The sequence below is a fragment of the Macaca fascicularis genome, chromosome 10, assembly GCF_037993035.2.
Source record: "Macaca fascicularis isolate 582-1 chromosome 10, T2T-MFA8v1.1".
In the NCBI taxonomy this organism is placed as follows: domain Eukaryota; kingdom Metazoa; phylum Chordata; class Mammalia; order Primates; family Cercopithecidae; genus Macaca; species Macaca fascicularis.
In genome coordinates, this window is record NC_088384.1 from 27,095,243 (window position 1) to 27,110,619 (window position 15,377).

A 15,377-nucleotide genomic window follows, 5' to 3' on the forward strand; every position below is an offset into this window, starting at 1 on the left:
CCTTTTTTTTGAGACAGAGTCTCACTCTGTCACCATACTGGGGTGCAGTGATGTGATCTCCGCTCACTGCCACCTCTGCCTCCCGGGTTCAAGTGAGTCTCCTGCCTTATCCTCCCGAGTAGCTGGGAGTACAGGCATGTGCCACCACATCCAGCTAATGTTTGTATTTTTAGTAGAGACGTGGTTTTACCATGTTAGCCAGGATGGTCTTGATCTCTTGACCTTGTGATCGACCCACCTCGGCCTCCCAAAGTGTTCTGATTACAGGCATGAGCCACTGTGCCCAGCCAAATTTGTGGTATCTTATACCAATATTTTGTATGTCTGAATGAATAGAGCTAGTTAACCAAAAATCACCCCGTACTCATGGACATTTGTTCGTGAATGTGTTTATTTGTATTGGTATACATTTCCTCATTTCAGTAGATCATGTGTATTTGAACCTGGAAACTTATCCTAATGGCAGAAAGTGTTGAGAGTCACATCTCTCAGCTTCACTGGTGTAGGTTGCGCAGGCTGTGTGAGCTTGGCCTGTTTGAATGAAGCCTGATCTTTAGGGAATCTCCTGAGGAGAGTGACACAGAGCTGCTGAAGACCCTGATCACAGGGGCCCAAAAGGTTGTGTGCACACACCCTGGTTCCAGAAGAAGACTTACAAAGAGGAAATCATGGTTATTTTTAATTGTAGCATTTTAATATTTAATTTTTTAAATGACCTCTATGAAAAAGAAATTGTGATCAGCCCAGCACGGTGGCTCACGCCTGTAATCCCAGCACTTTGGGAGGCCGAGGTGGGTGGATCGCGAGGTCAGGAGATGGAGACCATCCTGGCCAACACAATGAAACCTCATCTCTACTAAAAATACAAAAAAATTAACCAGGCGTGGTGGCAGGTGCCTGTAGTCCCAGCTACTTGGGAGGCTGAGGTAGGAGAATGGTGTGAACCCAGGAGGCAGAGCTTGCAGTGAGCCGAGATCGCACCTCTGCACTCCAGCACTCCAGTCTGGGGGACGGAGCGAGACTCCGTCTCAAGAAAACAAAAAAAGAATATGTCATCAATAGAATAGAGTAATTTGGGTAAAATTGAATCAAATTGAATCCATTTCACCAATAAATTAAGTAATTCTTTAAAACTGATGCTAGATGTAGTACCAGCATAACTGGGTCCTAGCGTACTTACATGGTCTTGAATATGTTAAGAAAATGCTGTTTGTTTTGAAGAGTTTCAAAACATTCGAGAGGGAGGAAGGCATTCTTCCATTGAACCTTAGTGTGTGCTTTAGTTCCATTTTGAGTTGACTGCTTTGTGTTGCTGCCTGATGCCTCTAGTACAAGGCCAAGGCCTCCATGTCTTAGATCTTTCCTGCTCCCCTCCTCTGCCATCCCTCTTCCACTCGGTGGAATAGCCCAGCATCAACGCAGTCCATGCTTGTTAATCAACCACCTCCGTACACCACATCCAGTAGCGCTCCCTGAGTGACTCACAGTCACCAATCACCGGTGCACTGATCTTTCCTGTGTCCTTCCAGGTTCTTCTGACGACAACCTGAGTTTAGTGTGCCTGCCACCAAGTGAAGTTGATGATTTGGATGATGATGATGATGCCCAGGTAAGACCATCTTTCTTTGTCTTCTAAGGAAATGTTGGTTTTCTGATGTGAGAAACAGACTCACCAGTCCAAACCCAAAGAATGGACTCAGGGAGCTGAAAAACAGTGAAAGTGAAATTTTCCTTTTTTTTCTTCCTTTCTTTTCTTTTCTTTTCTTTTCTTTTTTTTTTTTTTTTTTTTTTTTTTTTTTGAGACAGAGTCTCACTCAGTTGCCCAGGCTGGAGTGCGGTGGTACAATCTCGGCTCCATCTCCTGGGCTCAATGAATTCTCCTGCCTCAGTCTTCTGAGTAGCTGGGATTACAGGCATGTGTCCCCATGCCCAGCTAATTTTTGTATTCTTAGTAGAGACGGGTTTTCAGCATGTTGGCCAGGCTGGTCTCGAACTCCTGACCTCAGGTAATCCGCCCATCTCAGCCTCCCAAAGTGCTGGGATTACAGGCGTGAGCCATCCCACCTGGCTGAAAGTGAGACTTTTAATGACAGTGTTGCAAGATCCGGTGTCTGATGGGCAGACACACCCAGCACAGTTTCCACAAGCAATTTATCCCCTAGTGTGCAGGCCCCTTCACTGGTTCCTCATAGGTTGAGTATTGTGGAGTCACAATCTTCCCAGGTGTTGCCTACCGATTTTGGGGGAAGGGTTTTAGGTATTTTTCTAGGGTTGTCTTACTACATTGTGTTGCAGCCCACAATGCATTGCCATCCTAGTCAGCTCAGAGGCTCTTCAAGTATTTGACTTATGACATAAGTAGCTGGGCAGGCTGATAAGAACAGACAAAGTGAGCTATTTTGCAGGCTAATAAACTTTCATCTTAGACTAAACTTCTTTGGTTGAAGTGAGGGCAACTAAGTGGGGAGGAGGGGGGTCCAACAAGCAGGCATTGCCCATCCAAGCAGGAGCCTGGCATATCTTATTTCTTGTATCCTTTGCTGACCTAGACCGGTTCAAGGCACTTTGTGTTAAAAGTGGACCACTGTATACATTATTTCCTTCACCTGATTTCTTTCCTTCTCAATTAATTTTGATATAAAAATATGACAGGGCACATTATGTATCACATACACAATTCTCTTTGTGAGGATGGAGTTCAGTGGCACTTTCTTTTCACCTAAAGTATGACACACTAGGATGTTTTTGAAGGACAGCATCCATCATCAACTGTAAAGCAGGGACATTTTCCTCCACAGCAGTTTTTCTCCTTGGATTAGGCCTTGTACATTTACCAATCTAAATCAACCTCAAAGAAATTCTGTGGGAAAAGCTCTTGTCTTTTCCACTGTTGTCCTCTATGCTTTAATGTTTGGTCTTTGACCTTTGACTCAACCACGGTTTCACAACTAACAGATCTGTGTAAGAGGTGCAGCAGAATTGATCTGATCCTCATAGCATCTTCTTTTGTCTCATTGCAGATTTCACCATTACATGTCCAGGGTATGTACCTTGAACTCACTCACTTTCCGAGAAACAAAACTTGCTGGCTTTGATATATAGAAACCTTAATCTGGGTTCCTGTTAAAAATATTGGGGGTGTGGTGAGAGCAAATGATTTTGCAAGTGTATAGCTATGAGCAGAGGGGCTGTAAAGTGTGTGTGAACCAGAGAACCAACCAGGAGATTTTGTGTGAGCCAGTGTGTCTTCACCTGGAGTAGGAGAAGTGAGTGCAGCTCTCACTGACTTATCCTGATGTTGGTGGTTCTAAAGAGTGGATTCTGGAGAATCTCAGCAGGGAAGAGGATGCCTTTCCAGGTAGGTAAGAAGGTTTCAGGTGGGATCTAATAATACAGCATTTCCAGAAGCCTACATGTTATACCTGCTGCTTGGCATGGTTAAGGAGGGGGTAGAAAGAGAATAAGAAAAAGTAAATATAAGTCAAGTTTGTTCTTTTTAAAGTTTAATGTCATCATGGTGAGAAGTGTCATGTTTATGGACTTTTGAGTATCCTGTGTTTTCAATCACCTCTTCTTTATTATTTAAAGATGATCTTTCTGAGAACACCTGCTCTTTTCTACCTCTGCCACTGCAAAATCTCAAAGCCTTTGGTTTAGGACAGAGTTCTGTCACAGGCAGTTACTTAATGCTGGAGACGGAATTCTTCTGTGATGTGCCCAGATGCATAGGAGAGATTAATCCTCACCTTATGAACTGTTAAGATTTCCTGGCAGCACGCTCATTTGTCGGTTTTTCCTGCTTACCTCTGGTATCAAGAGCTCTTCCTAGGCTTGAGGGACAGAATGAAAATGCACTCTGGGCTCACTGCAAAGCCTCCAGTGTCTTGGAAATGGAGAGAGAAGCACAACCTTGAGCACACTCTCTGCATTCTATGTCTTTATTTGAATGAGAATATGCAGTTTTACCATCATTTGTTGAAGAGGCTGTCCTTTCCCCATTGTGTATTTTTGACACCTTTGTTGAAGATCAGTTTACTGTATATGTGTGCATTCAATTCTGGGCTCTCTATATCTGTGAAACTTATGAGTGCCCCCACGCTAGAATCATGCTGTCTGAATTTCTTTATTTTTATGTGTGTGGATTTCAATCTCATGAATGTGCATCCTCTAACACTATTTTTTTAACAACATCATGGTTACTTGAGGCACATAAAATTCATTAAAATTGTAGGATTATCTTTTCCATTTCTGCACAGATGGCTGTTACCAGTTTGATAGTAATTGTTGTGAGTGTGTAGATCATGTGTGTAGTATTGTGTGTTAGTCAGGTTTGGTCTTCCTATCCATGAATACAGGATGCCTTTCCACTTTTTTTTTTTTTTTTTTTTTTTTTTGAGACGGAGTCTTGATCTGTCACCCAGGCTGGAGTGCAGTGGCCCGATCTCAGCTCACTGCAAGCTCCGCCTCCCGGGTTCACGCCATTCTCCTGCCTCAGCCTCCCGAGTAGCTGGGACTACAGGCGCCCGCCACCTCGCCCGGCTAGTTTTTTTTTTGTATTTTTTTTAGTAGAGACGGGGTTTCACCGTGTTAGCCAGGATGGTCTCGATCTCCTGACCTCGTGATCCACCCGTCTCGGCCTCCCAAAGCCTTTCCACTTATTTGTACCTTCTTTACTTCCTAGGATCTTCATGTTGACAGCTGATAAGTTAGATTTAACATGACTGATAAAAATTTTTGATTTCTTATACTAATATCTTGTATGTCTGAATGAATAGGCATCAAATAAATATACATATGTATATATAGAGAGAGATGGAGGTTCACTCTTCTTGCCCAGGCTGGAGTGCAATGGCATGATCTCAGCTCACTGCAACCTCTGCCTCCCAGGCTCAAGTGGTTCTCGCGCTCACCACCGCACCCGGCTAATTATTTGTATTTTTAGTAGAGACAGGGTTTCACCATGTTGGCCAGGCTGGTCGTGAACTCCTGACCTCAGGTCATCCACCCACCTCAGTCTCCCAAAGTGCTGGGATTACAAATGTGAGCCAGAGTGCTTGGCCAAAAAATAATTTTTATATAAGCTAGTTAACCAAAATCATCCCCGTACTCATGGACATTTTTTCATGAATATGTTCGTTTCTATTGGTATACATTTCCTCATTTCAGTAGATCATGTATATTTGAACCTTTAAACTTATCCTCATGGCAGAAAGTGTTCAGAGTCACATCTCTCAGCTTTACTGGTGTACATAGAGCAGGCTGTGTGAGTTTGGCCTGTTTGAGTGAAGCCTGATTTTTAGGGAATCTCCTTAGGGAGAGTGACACAGGAACTGCTGAAGGCCCTGATCACAGGGGCCCAAAAGGGTGTGTAGAAGTGGTTCCAGAAGAAGACTTACAGAGAGGAAATCATGACTATTTTTAATTGTAGCATTTTAAAACTTAATTTTTTAAATGACCTCTATGAAAAAGAATGTGTGACTAATAGAGTAATTTGGGTAAAATTGAGTCCATTTCACCAATAAAATATGCTTTTAATCAAGTAATAAATCTTTTAAAACAGGTGCTTAAATGTGGTACCAGCATAATTGGATCCTAGTGTACTGACACGGTCATGAATACGTTAAGAAAATGCTGTTTGTTTCGAAGAGTTTCAAAACATTTGAGAGGGAGGAAGGCACTCTTCCATTGACCCTCCATTGACCCTCAGTGTGCATTTTAGTTCCATTTGGGGTTGACTGTTTTGTCTTACTGCATGATGCCTCTAGTACAAGGCCAAGGCCTCCATGTCTCGTGTTTCCAGCTCCCCTTCTCTGCCATCCCTCTTCCACTCAGGGGAATAGCCCAGCATCAACTCAGTCCATGCTATTTAATCAACCACCTCCATACACCACATCCAGCAAAGCTCTCTGAGTGACTCACAGTCACCAACCACCAGTGCACTCATCTTTCCTCTGTGTCCTTCCAGCTTGGCCTGAGGATGGCCTGTTCTTACGATGCTCACCACGATACAAAGATGAAGATGAAGATGATGATGATGATGATGATGATGATGATGCCGCCTATGTAAGACCCCCCTATTTTATCTTCTACAGCAATGTTGTTTTCCTGATTCCTTTACTACTCAATTAATTTTGATATGAAAATCTGGCAGTGCACATTATGTACACTGTACACTATTCTCTTTGTGGGGCTGGAATTCAGTAGAAGTGTCTTCCCAACTGATACATGGTACACTAGGGTGCTTTTAAATGACAGCATCCATTATCAACTGGAATGCTGAGGCATTTTCCACAATATCAATTTTCCTCCTTGGATTAAGCAATGTGCATTTGAATATACAATTAAAGTTAAATTCTGTGAATAAAGGTCTGGTTCTTCTATAGCTATCCTCTGTGCTAGTCTTTGGGGACTTTGATTTATGGTTCAATCGCTGTACTGCCTTCTAGTTTTTCATCATTGTCCAGAGAATAACAGATCTGTGTGAAGCGCACAGCAGAATCTGATTCTCATGTTTTCTTTTATATAATTGCAGATAAAAGCTTGGCTTAAAGAAGGAGGTATGTACCATGAAATAACTCACTTCCCGGGGGGAAAATCTTGCTAGCTTCAGTGTATAGAAACCGATTCTGGGTTCCTGCTGGGAAAGAGGCTTGGGGTTCTCATGAAAGTGCATCTGCCAGTATAGAACTCTGGCCTGAGAAGCTGTAGGGAGGTTTGTCAACCCAGAAGAAAGATGAGGGGATCATGTATGAAGCAGCGTGGGGTGGGAGACCAGCCCATCATTCAGCTTCAGCTAAAGTGGGAGGAGTGGGTGAGTCACTCTGTCTAATGACTTATCCTGGTGTTTTTGTTTCTAAAGACTTGACGGTGGAGAGTCTAAGTGATGAGGAAATTCATCCAGGTAGGGAACTACGTGCCAGGGAAAACCCAATGGGAAAAGGTTCCCAGGAGCCTCCAGGTTATCCCTGCTGCTTGTGAGGAGGGGCTGAAGGAGGGGGTATGAAATCAAAAGAAAATGGAAATATGTGTGAAGTCTGGCTTGTTGTTTCCAGAGTGTCTTGGCATCATAGTAAGAACTATCTCTATGGGCTATGGGGGGTGCTGTGTTCATGAGAGTCTCTTTGCATTACACCTGCTCTTTTCTGCCTGTGGAACATCAGAGCCTTTGGTTTGGATTAGTCAGCACTCCTTGGGATTGTGCACAAGGGGTGTAGGCTTAAGCACTGGGTGTCATCTGTGATGAAGGGAATCTGGGGGACACAGCTCTCTCACAGGCATTTCCTGGAACCTAGAGAAACAGTTCTTCTGCTGTGTGCCAAGGGGAAATCGAGAATCACCCTCTGAACTTTCAGGACTTGTTAGTGCACATTCATGTTTCTGTCCTCACTGTGCGCTCCTGGTTTAAAGGGATCTCCCGGGGTGGATGGCGGAGTGAATATTCACTCTGGGATCACTGGTAAAACTCCAGTCTCTTTTGAAGGGAGGAGGAATGTTTAACCTTGAGCACATTTCCAGCCTCCACTTCCCAACCCAATTACAGATTCTGAGATGAGGGTTCTTTCTCCACAGTTCTTTAATTTTTGGGGATGCCAAGAGTTCCTTCCCACAAAAGATAGTATCACACTATTTCCTGTCTTCAAAAATTTGGTTTCAGTTTTGTTCTCTAAGTTGATATTCATCTCTTAAGTTGTAGACTTTTTCTTTCTCCTTTTCTTCTTTTTTTTTTTTTTTTTTTTTTTTTTTTTTTTTGAGATGGAGTCTCCTTCTATCACCCAGGCTGGAGTGCAGTGGCGTGATCTCGGCTCACTGCAAGCTCTGCCTCCCAGTTTCACGCCATTTTTCTGCCCCAGCCTCTTCAGTAGCTGGGTCTACAGGCGCCTGCCAGGACACTTGGCTAATTTTTTGTATTTTTGGTAGAGACAGGGTTTCACCATGTTGGCCAGGCAGGTCACGAACTCTTGACCTCAGGTGATCTGCCCACCTCAAACTCCCGAAGTGCTCGGATTATAGGCATGAGCCACTGTGCCTGGCCAGAGTTATTTTTAATATAATGTGGCTATCTCAAGTAATGGTGCTTTGAGTATTTTTGTCAATGGTTTTGGAATAGCACCAGCACGCACTTTTGTGGAGTAGACTGTTAGAAGGGGGCATAACTTTCATTATCATAAATAATGCCAAACTTTTCCAAAATGATGACACTAACTCATGCTGCTGTAACAGCATATGTGAGTAGCTGTTTCGCCAAATCCTCATGGACTCTTAGTTTTATCTCTTTCTAAAAATTCCATCACTGGTTAGTCTTTCATTTGTATGACATATTACTTAAAATCTTTACCAAAAAGAAATGTTGTTTGACTCTAACGATGCAACCAGTAGGTTTGTTTACACCACCTCACCACAGACACGTAAGTAACGCACTGCGCCGACATTCCAACAGTTACGACTTTACTAGGCAAAAGGAAATTTTCAGCTTTGCTATAATCTTACAAGACCACTGTCATACATGTGGTCTGTCATTGACTAAAATGTCATTCTGCCACATATGACTGTAGTTAATAAGCAGGTGCTTAAGTTATAAGAATGAAAATAATAACAAATACGAATTGAGCATCAGATATTATATGGGCATTTCTCTATGTTGCTTCCTTGAAGTGTCACAATCACTTTGAGACAGAATTCGTTTTGTTATAGTCATTATACAGATGAGGAAAGTGAGTCTTAGTTAAGTAAATTACTTAAGAGAGACACCAAGATCCGTATCTCTTTAATACCAAAGGTGAATCTAGAAACTAACATGCTACACCCCCTGTAGTGGCAAAGTAGACTTAACCATAAAGTGAAATTTGCGTCCACAGCTGGGTGTGTGAGCTTAGTGAGGCTGGTGTTCCCCATTGCTCCATGGCTCAGAAATTGGTCTTGCTGAAACTTGGATGGAGAAGCTCTTGTTTCAGGGTGTGAAAAGTTACTGAGTTACATGAGTGCAATTGAAGGATTATGCCTCCATAGAGTATCAAAGAGAATCACCCAGAGCAATACTCTGTCTCAAAAAAAAAATTGCCCATCTAATAGGTTAAAAATTAGATACAGTCAACCACACTAGGTCTTACTGCGTAAAAAAAAATGTACTTTTAGACAGTGATAGGAAAGAAGAAAAAAATTAAAATAGTTGATGTGTTCTATGTGGGACTGTGGAATAAACTGCTTTTAAATAGAATTTTGTATGAAGTTCTTTAGGCAATAAGTAAAAATGGAAGGGAAACCTGATGGCAGAGAGCAGCCAGGACCACAGATGTCTGTGGATGCAGAGTCTGTGGTGGAGCCTGGAATGCACCAAAGACCACGAGTCCCGGCGGGCGGGCAGTTCAGTGACAGCACCACTGATTGTCTGATTGGCAGGCACCCCAGTAGCACATGGAGGCCTAAGATGAGTCTGGGCCATGGCAGGTCTCCAGTGAGGGGATCGTGAAAGATGTGAAAAGCATCCTGGAGGGGGAGGTAGCCCTACAGCTTAGCAGTCCAGTTTCCCTCACTGGTCTGACTTGGTATGGCATAGAGGGGCTCACACAGCAGCCCCCAGTATCCTCCCACTTCCCTAAAGGTTTAAACACACCATGATGTGTACCAGTTTCTTAAAGAGCACAATAGCACGTTACTGAAAAATCAAAATTGCAAAGAAGTGGCCTTATTTCCTCAGGGAGCAGGAGGTGGTGAGGCTCCACTGGGGAAATGCTCAAGGCTAAAGAAAGAAGAAGTCTGAGGACGAGTGGAAAGCACGTCGTACCCTACAAGAGCAATCTGGGGGTGTGGTGCTGGGGAGGGGAGAGGGCCAGGGCCACAGAGCCTGTGCAGGGATTCAGAACTAGAGGGCTCCTCAAAACAGGCACAGGAGATGGTCTGTAAGGACCTGTTCCACTCCAGTGAGGGCATGAGGGGCAGGGAGGGAGGAAAGCAGCCCCACATAGGAGGATGCCGAGGGTGAGGAAGCAGGTCTCAGGAGAGCTAGGTTTCAGTCCAAGCAAGAAAGGAAAGAATGTTCCAGGTAGTGGCTAAGGCCCTGGGGCCTCCAGAGGGCTTGGAAAAAAGGTTTCAGCAGATGGAGTAAGAAAAGGAGTATTCAGGGTCTTGAGAGGGAGGTGAGCTGAGCTTCTTGCAGCCCCTGATGCAAACAGGGATGAAGGACATAGTGAGATTAGTCCTGATTCTGAGGCAGACAGCAGTGAGGAGGCTGCGAGTTTGGGAAAGGGAGGGAAGGACCTGGCTGGGAGAAGGCAGGGTTCTGGACCCTCACAGTCCTGCCAGGGTAGGTCAGAGCCCAGAGAAGCCCAGGGCTCCCTCTTGACACCTGCACAAACAGGCGTACCCCTGGTCAGGGGGTGCTCTGTAGACTGCTGTGGAGTAAGGGAGAAGCTTCTCCTGGGCATAGGACCCCAGGCACCTGCAGGATGAAGGGCTCCAGGCTCTCTCAGATGCCTGCTGATGCATCTCCTCTGAGGGGCTGTAAAGTGGCTTTTTGGGTACCCACAATGTGCAAGGCACTTACTTTCAGTATGATGCACCTGGCACTGCCAAAGTCATACTCACTTATGATAGGCACAATTACTATCCCCACTTTAGAGCTAGGAGAACTGAGGCACGGAGCAGTTAATCAGCTTGCCCCAGGCTCCATAGGTAAACAGTCAGTGTAGAGCTGGGGTGTCAACACAGCAGGCTCCCTCCACAGTGTGGGCTTATAGCCACTAGCTGTCCCACTACCCTTGTCCAGCCTCAGCTGTCTGGGGTGGCAGCTTGTGTGTTTGGGCCACAAGTGAACAACCAGTTGCCTCTTCCAGGCTGGCTCCCATAGCTTTCCTGGCAGCAGCTTGTTAAATCCCAGAAGCTGATAATGTTGTGGTAAATGGGCCTTGGAGAATAGAGGCAATAATTTGGTGCTCAGGACTTCTAGGTCACAACATAGGCTGTATTCCTGGCCCTCCCCTTGTAACAGAGGCACCTCCATCCCTGGCTGATGAGTTCCCACATCTCTAATTTCTCCTCAGCCTGGACTGCAGAGGCGGGAGCCCAGGAGATGCTGGCGTGGTGGCTGCTTAGTGGGATGATGTCACAGTGCACAAAAGCTGGGAGCCTGCTCTCACTGAAAACGGATTGTCTCTTCTTCATCCAGGGTGAAGGCCTTCCGAGGAGCTGACCGGGGTGCTGACCCAAAGGACAGGCCAGCGCATGCTACAGGGCCCCCAGCTTTGTCCCTGGAGGTCTCAGTTCTCTCTATGTTCTGAGGAAAACTAACACCAAGGCCACCTCCCACCCATCCCCAGCACTGGGTTCGGCCTGTACCATCCAGGACCTGGTGCTTCTGGGCCTGGCATTTCACCTTTGGCAAGAGAGTGAGAAGAGATATGACTGTGCTCCAGGAACAGAAAGTTTCATTCCAACTTGAAATAAAGAGACTGAGTGCATTGATTCAGGTGCGGAGGTGGCTGATCAGGTCTGACCCAATGAGGGGCTCAGGGTTTCCACTCAATGACATCAATGGCGATCTGGGTCGCCTGCCATAAAGTCTCGCCCTCGTAAGCCTTGCTGTCAGAGTCCTCCTCCAGGACATGGAAGGTATGCACGTGGGCCTGCACAACCTTGCAGCCCTCAGGGGCCTCTGGCAGTGTGGTGAGGGCCTTGGGGGCCTTTAGGCACACCCTGCACATGGATGAGTGTAGCAGCTTCAGGAGCAGGCTGATGGCTTGTGTGTCCAGGGCCACATACTTCTCGGCAGGCCACCAACACAGAATTTCTAACAGCCTGTGGGGGCCTCCTCATACTCCCTCGCACCCCAGCCCTCTTTTGACCCTCGTGCCTGCAGTCTCAGGGGAGGTGCCACCCTGTCCCCCTGCTGCAGGGATTCCCTGATACATTCATGCAGCGAGACACTGAGGCAAGAGCTGCATTTCCCACCTCAGCACTCTTTTGGGCCAGGTAATTCTCAACTTGGGGCCAAAGCTCCCCTGCTGTGACCTTTGGGTCTGGAGCAGCAAACAGAGCAAAGCCTTGTCCTCAGGAGCTCCACTTGTGGATGACACAGAAAGTGATGGCAAGGATGGTGGTCACAGTGGACACGGGAGGATGCAGGGAGGCTGGGGAGGCCGCAGTTTCAGAGAGAAAGCTCTCTCCTGGAAAGCCACTCTCCTAGTCCCACAGAAAGGAACCTCTGTGCAAACCTGGGAAAATGATGGGGCTGGGATGGGTCCTGGGAACATGCATTTCCACAGACCACCCAGGGTCTGGTTCGGGGCCACACTTGGAGAAATACTCACCCAGGCCTCTAATGAGACTCTCAGAAGAAAGAGAAGCCAGGACTTAGGGAAGGCAAGAGGGCCCCCCCAGCAAGGGGACATGACCACAGCCAAGGCAGGGATTCTGGGGGTTGGTGACCGACCCATCTTCACAATGAGGGGCCCAGTGTGGGAACACCCCCCAACCACAGCAAGCTCTGAGTCTTTGTGCTCCCCCAGTTTTGAGGCCAGGATGTAGACTGTGATCCCGTGTGGCCTGGGGTGAGAGACAAGACACTGCGCCTCCGTTTCCTCACCTGTGGAGGCAGACATCGCCTCGCTGGAGGGTTGTCTAAATGTGAGGTTTGGAGACAATGCCTGGCACACAGGAGGCTCAGTGACCGCTGGGTGTCAGGATCATCACCAGTGCTTCTCCTGTTCTCACCTTCCTCATGGGGAGGAGGTGCCAGACCCTCTCCTGCATCCTCCTGCAGGCAGGGGCCAGCGGGTCCAGGATGAGCTCCCGGAGCTGCTCCTTCCTCTGCAGCTTCCCCACCAGTGGGTGGATCAGACCCTTGCTAATGACACCGTGGGCCCCTGCATGATAGGAAAGGACACTGAGGGTGGACCGGCCACACCCCCTCCCATGCTGGTTGGCCTCAGGGCTCAGGAAGGATTTTGCAGAGCAACTGGGTGGGTTTGAAAAGAGAACTTGAAAGTTCCCTGTCACCCCCTGAAGCTGCTTGGCCAGGGGCCTGAGAAGCCAGCAGGAGGCTATGGGTGAAGCCATGTCAGGGGCTGAGAGGGCAGGTGCAGAGGACCCAGGAAGGGCCAGCCTTTGGTTGCTGGCATCTCAGGGGGCATCTGCCATAGCAGGGCACAGTGGCCTGAGAGGCAGCAGCCACCCCTGGGAGATCCGGCAGCTCACCTGCGGGGCCCAGGCACACCAGGAGACCCTCCGCTCTTCCCTACCACTGCCCCAGAGTAGAGGAGCCAAGAAAGCCCCCCCGCCTTTCCCATCCGAAATATTTCAAAGGGGTTGGAGACTCATGCCTGGTCTGACCAGCCCTTGAGAAGAGCTTGGGTTTGACTCTGAGATGGAAGGCCTAGAGCGTAGGCCGGTGTCTCACACACCAAAAAAGAGCTGTGCCCCAACTAAAGGTGACGGGAAGCCATAGGCTTTGGCCAAGGGGTCTTGAAGGGACCTGGGGCTCTATGGGAAGGGGGGCTCCATATGGCACAGCTGGGGTGCAGGTACTGGGAGAAGTACAATGAGGCAAGCCTCCTCCATAAACAGGCCCCACCACGTAGGCTCCTCCCAGCTGGAGCTGGAAGCCTGGGAGGGAAGTGGTTGGTCCAGCCCAGAGAGCCTGTGGGGCAGGTAAGGGTGGAGAGCGTTTATGGAATGTGGAGGCCTGTGGAGGAGACAAGCCCAAGGGGTGAGGAGGAACATCAACCCCTATAGGGGCCTGGGCAGACACTAGCTTTCACTAAAGAGTTACTGTTTTGTCCATCATGAACTTCTTTGAATTAATTTTTTTTTTTTTTTTTTTTGAGATGGGGTCTCACTCTGTCACCCAGGCTGGAGTGCAGTGGCATGAACTCAGCTCACTGTGACCTCCACCTCCCAAGTTCAAGCGATTCTTCTACCTCAGCCTCCCAAGTAGCTGGGATTACAGATGCACACCACAATGCCAGGCTAATTTTTTTATTTGTAAAGATGGCATTTTGCCATGTTGGCCAGGCTGATCTCGATCTCCTGACCTCAAGGGATCCACCCGCCCCGGCCTCCCAAAGTGCTGGGATTATAGGCATGAGCCCGTAATTAGCCCATGACCGGCCTAATTTTTATTTTTAAATATCATATTAAAATATTACTAACCTTGATTCCTGAGATCTCTGACCCCTCTTAAATTTGGCACCAAGGCCAGCATCTCACTGGCCTCCCCCCAGTCCCCTGGGTAGGGCAGGAATGGAGGCAGGGACAGGATGTCCACAGAGGATGGTGGCTGTTGTCCCCACAGGGCACCCAGGCTCCTCCTTTCTCCCCTCCGCTCCCCCTCCCGCTGAGTATGTGCCGCCTCCACTGGGCAGGGCCACCTCCTCAAGCACCAGGTGGTGGGCTCCAGCTGATGTTGTGGGGGCCTTCTCTGGGTCTCTGGGTCACTAGACCTTAAACCACAGTGCCCTGAGTCTCTGGCCCAGGTCTGAGGATCCTCCATGAGCTTTGGAGATGAACAAGGCCTCTGCTTTAACAGGAATAAATCCTGTTTATCAAAGCCTGTAAAGGCCAGACATTCCTTTCTGTGTTAGGGGTCCTGAAGAGTTGTTTCAGAGTGAATGAATGACTGTCACCTCCTCAGTGACCCTGCCACTCTGACAGATGAGTAGTCACTTGTCATCTTGTTCACTTGGACTTCAACAATGATGTAATTTGATTTAAAAAATCATTCTATTCATGATTTGAAATGGAAATAAAAAATAAAATTACTATCATTTCAACCACTAAGCAAGTACAGTAGAAATCTATGACATTTGGGAAGAATCATTTGTGTACAGTAGCACCTTTCTCCTGATTTTAATGTGAACCACCACCAGCTGGTTTTGGGGGTTTTTTTTGTTTGTTTGTTTTTTAGATGGAGTCTTGCTCTGTCACCCAGGCTGGAGTGCAGTGGCGCGATCTCAGCTCACTACAAGCTCTGCCTCTCGGGTTCATGCCATTCTCCTGCCTCAGCCTCCCAAGTAGCTGGGACTACAGGCGCCCGCTACCACGCCTGGCTAATTTTTTGTATTTTTTAGTAGAGACAGGGTTTTACCATGTTAGCCAGGATGGTCTCGATCTCGTGACCTCATGATCTGCCTGCCTTGGCCTCCCAAAGCGTTGGGATTACAGGCGTGAGCCACTGCACCCAGCCCCACTACCAGCTGTTTTAAGACTATCTCTCATTTAACTGAATAAGAGGTCAGCAGCAAGGTTATGGAGTTACCGATGTTTTTCACTGTGATTCATTTTAATGTATAATTGATTTAACCATGAATGTAAAAAGTGTGCTTTTCTCCTTTATATATTTTAATAATAAATTGGATTTTTAAAAAAATGCGGCCGGGTGCAGTGGA

At 47.1% G+C, this 15,377-nt stretch overlaps 1 protein-coding gene across 1 annotated transcript in view; it reads left to right on the forward strand.

Annotated features, from left to right (window-relative positions):
* The window catches only part of LOC102117445 (aspartate-rich protein 1-like), a 268,201-nt gene extending 253,432 nt beyond the window's left edge, over positions 1 to 14,769 (forward strand). The window contains exons 2-5 of the transcript XR_010578421.2: positions 5,966 to 6,063; positions 6,533 to 6,557; positions 6,860 to 6,901; positions 11,162 to 14,769. The gene's annotated coding sequence lies outside the window, so the exon portion shown is untranslated. The remainder of the gene's footprint in view (positions 1 to 5,965; positions 6,064 to 6,532; positions 6,558 to 6,859; positions 6,902 to 11,161) is intronic.
* Positions 14,770 to 15,377: the final 608 nt, after the last annotated feature.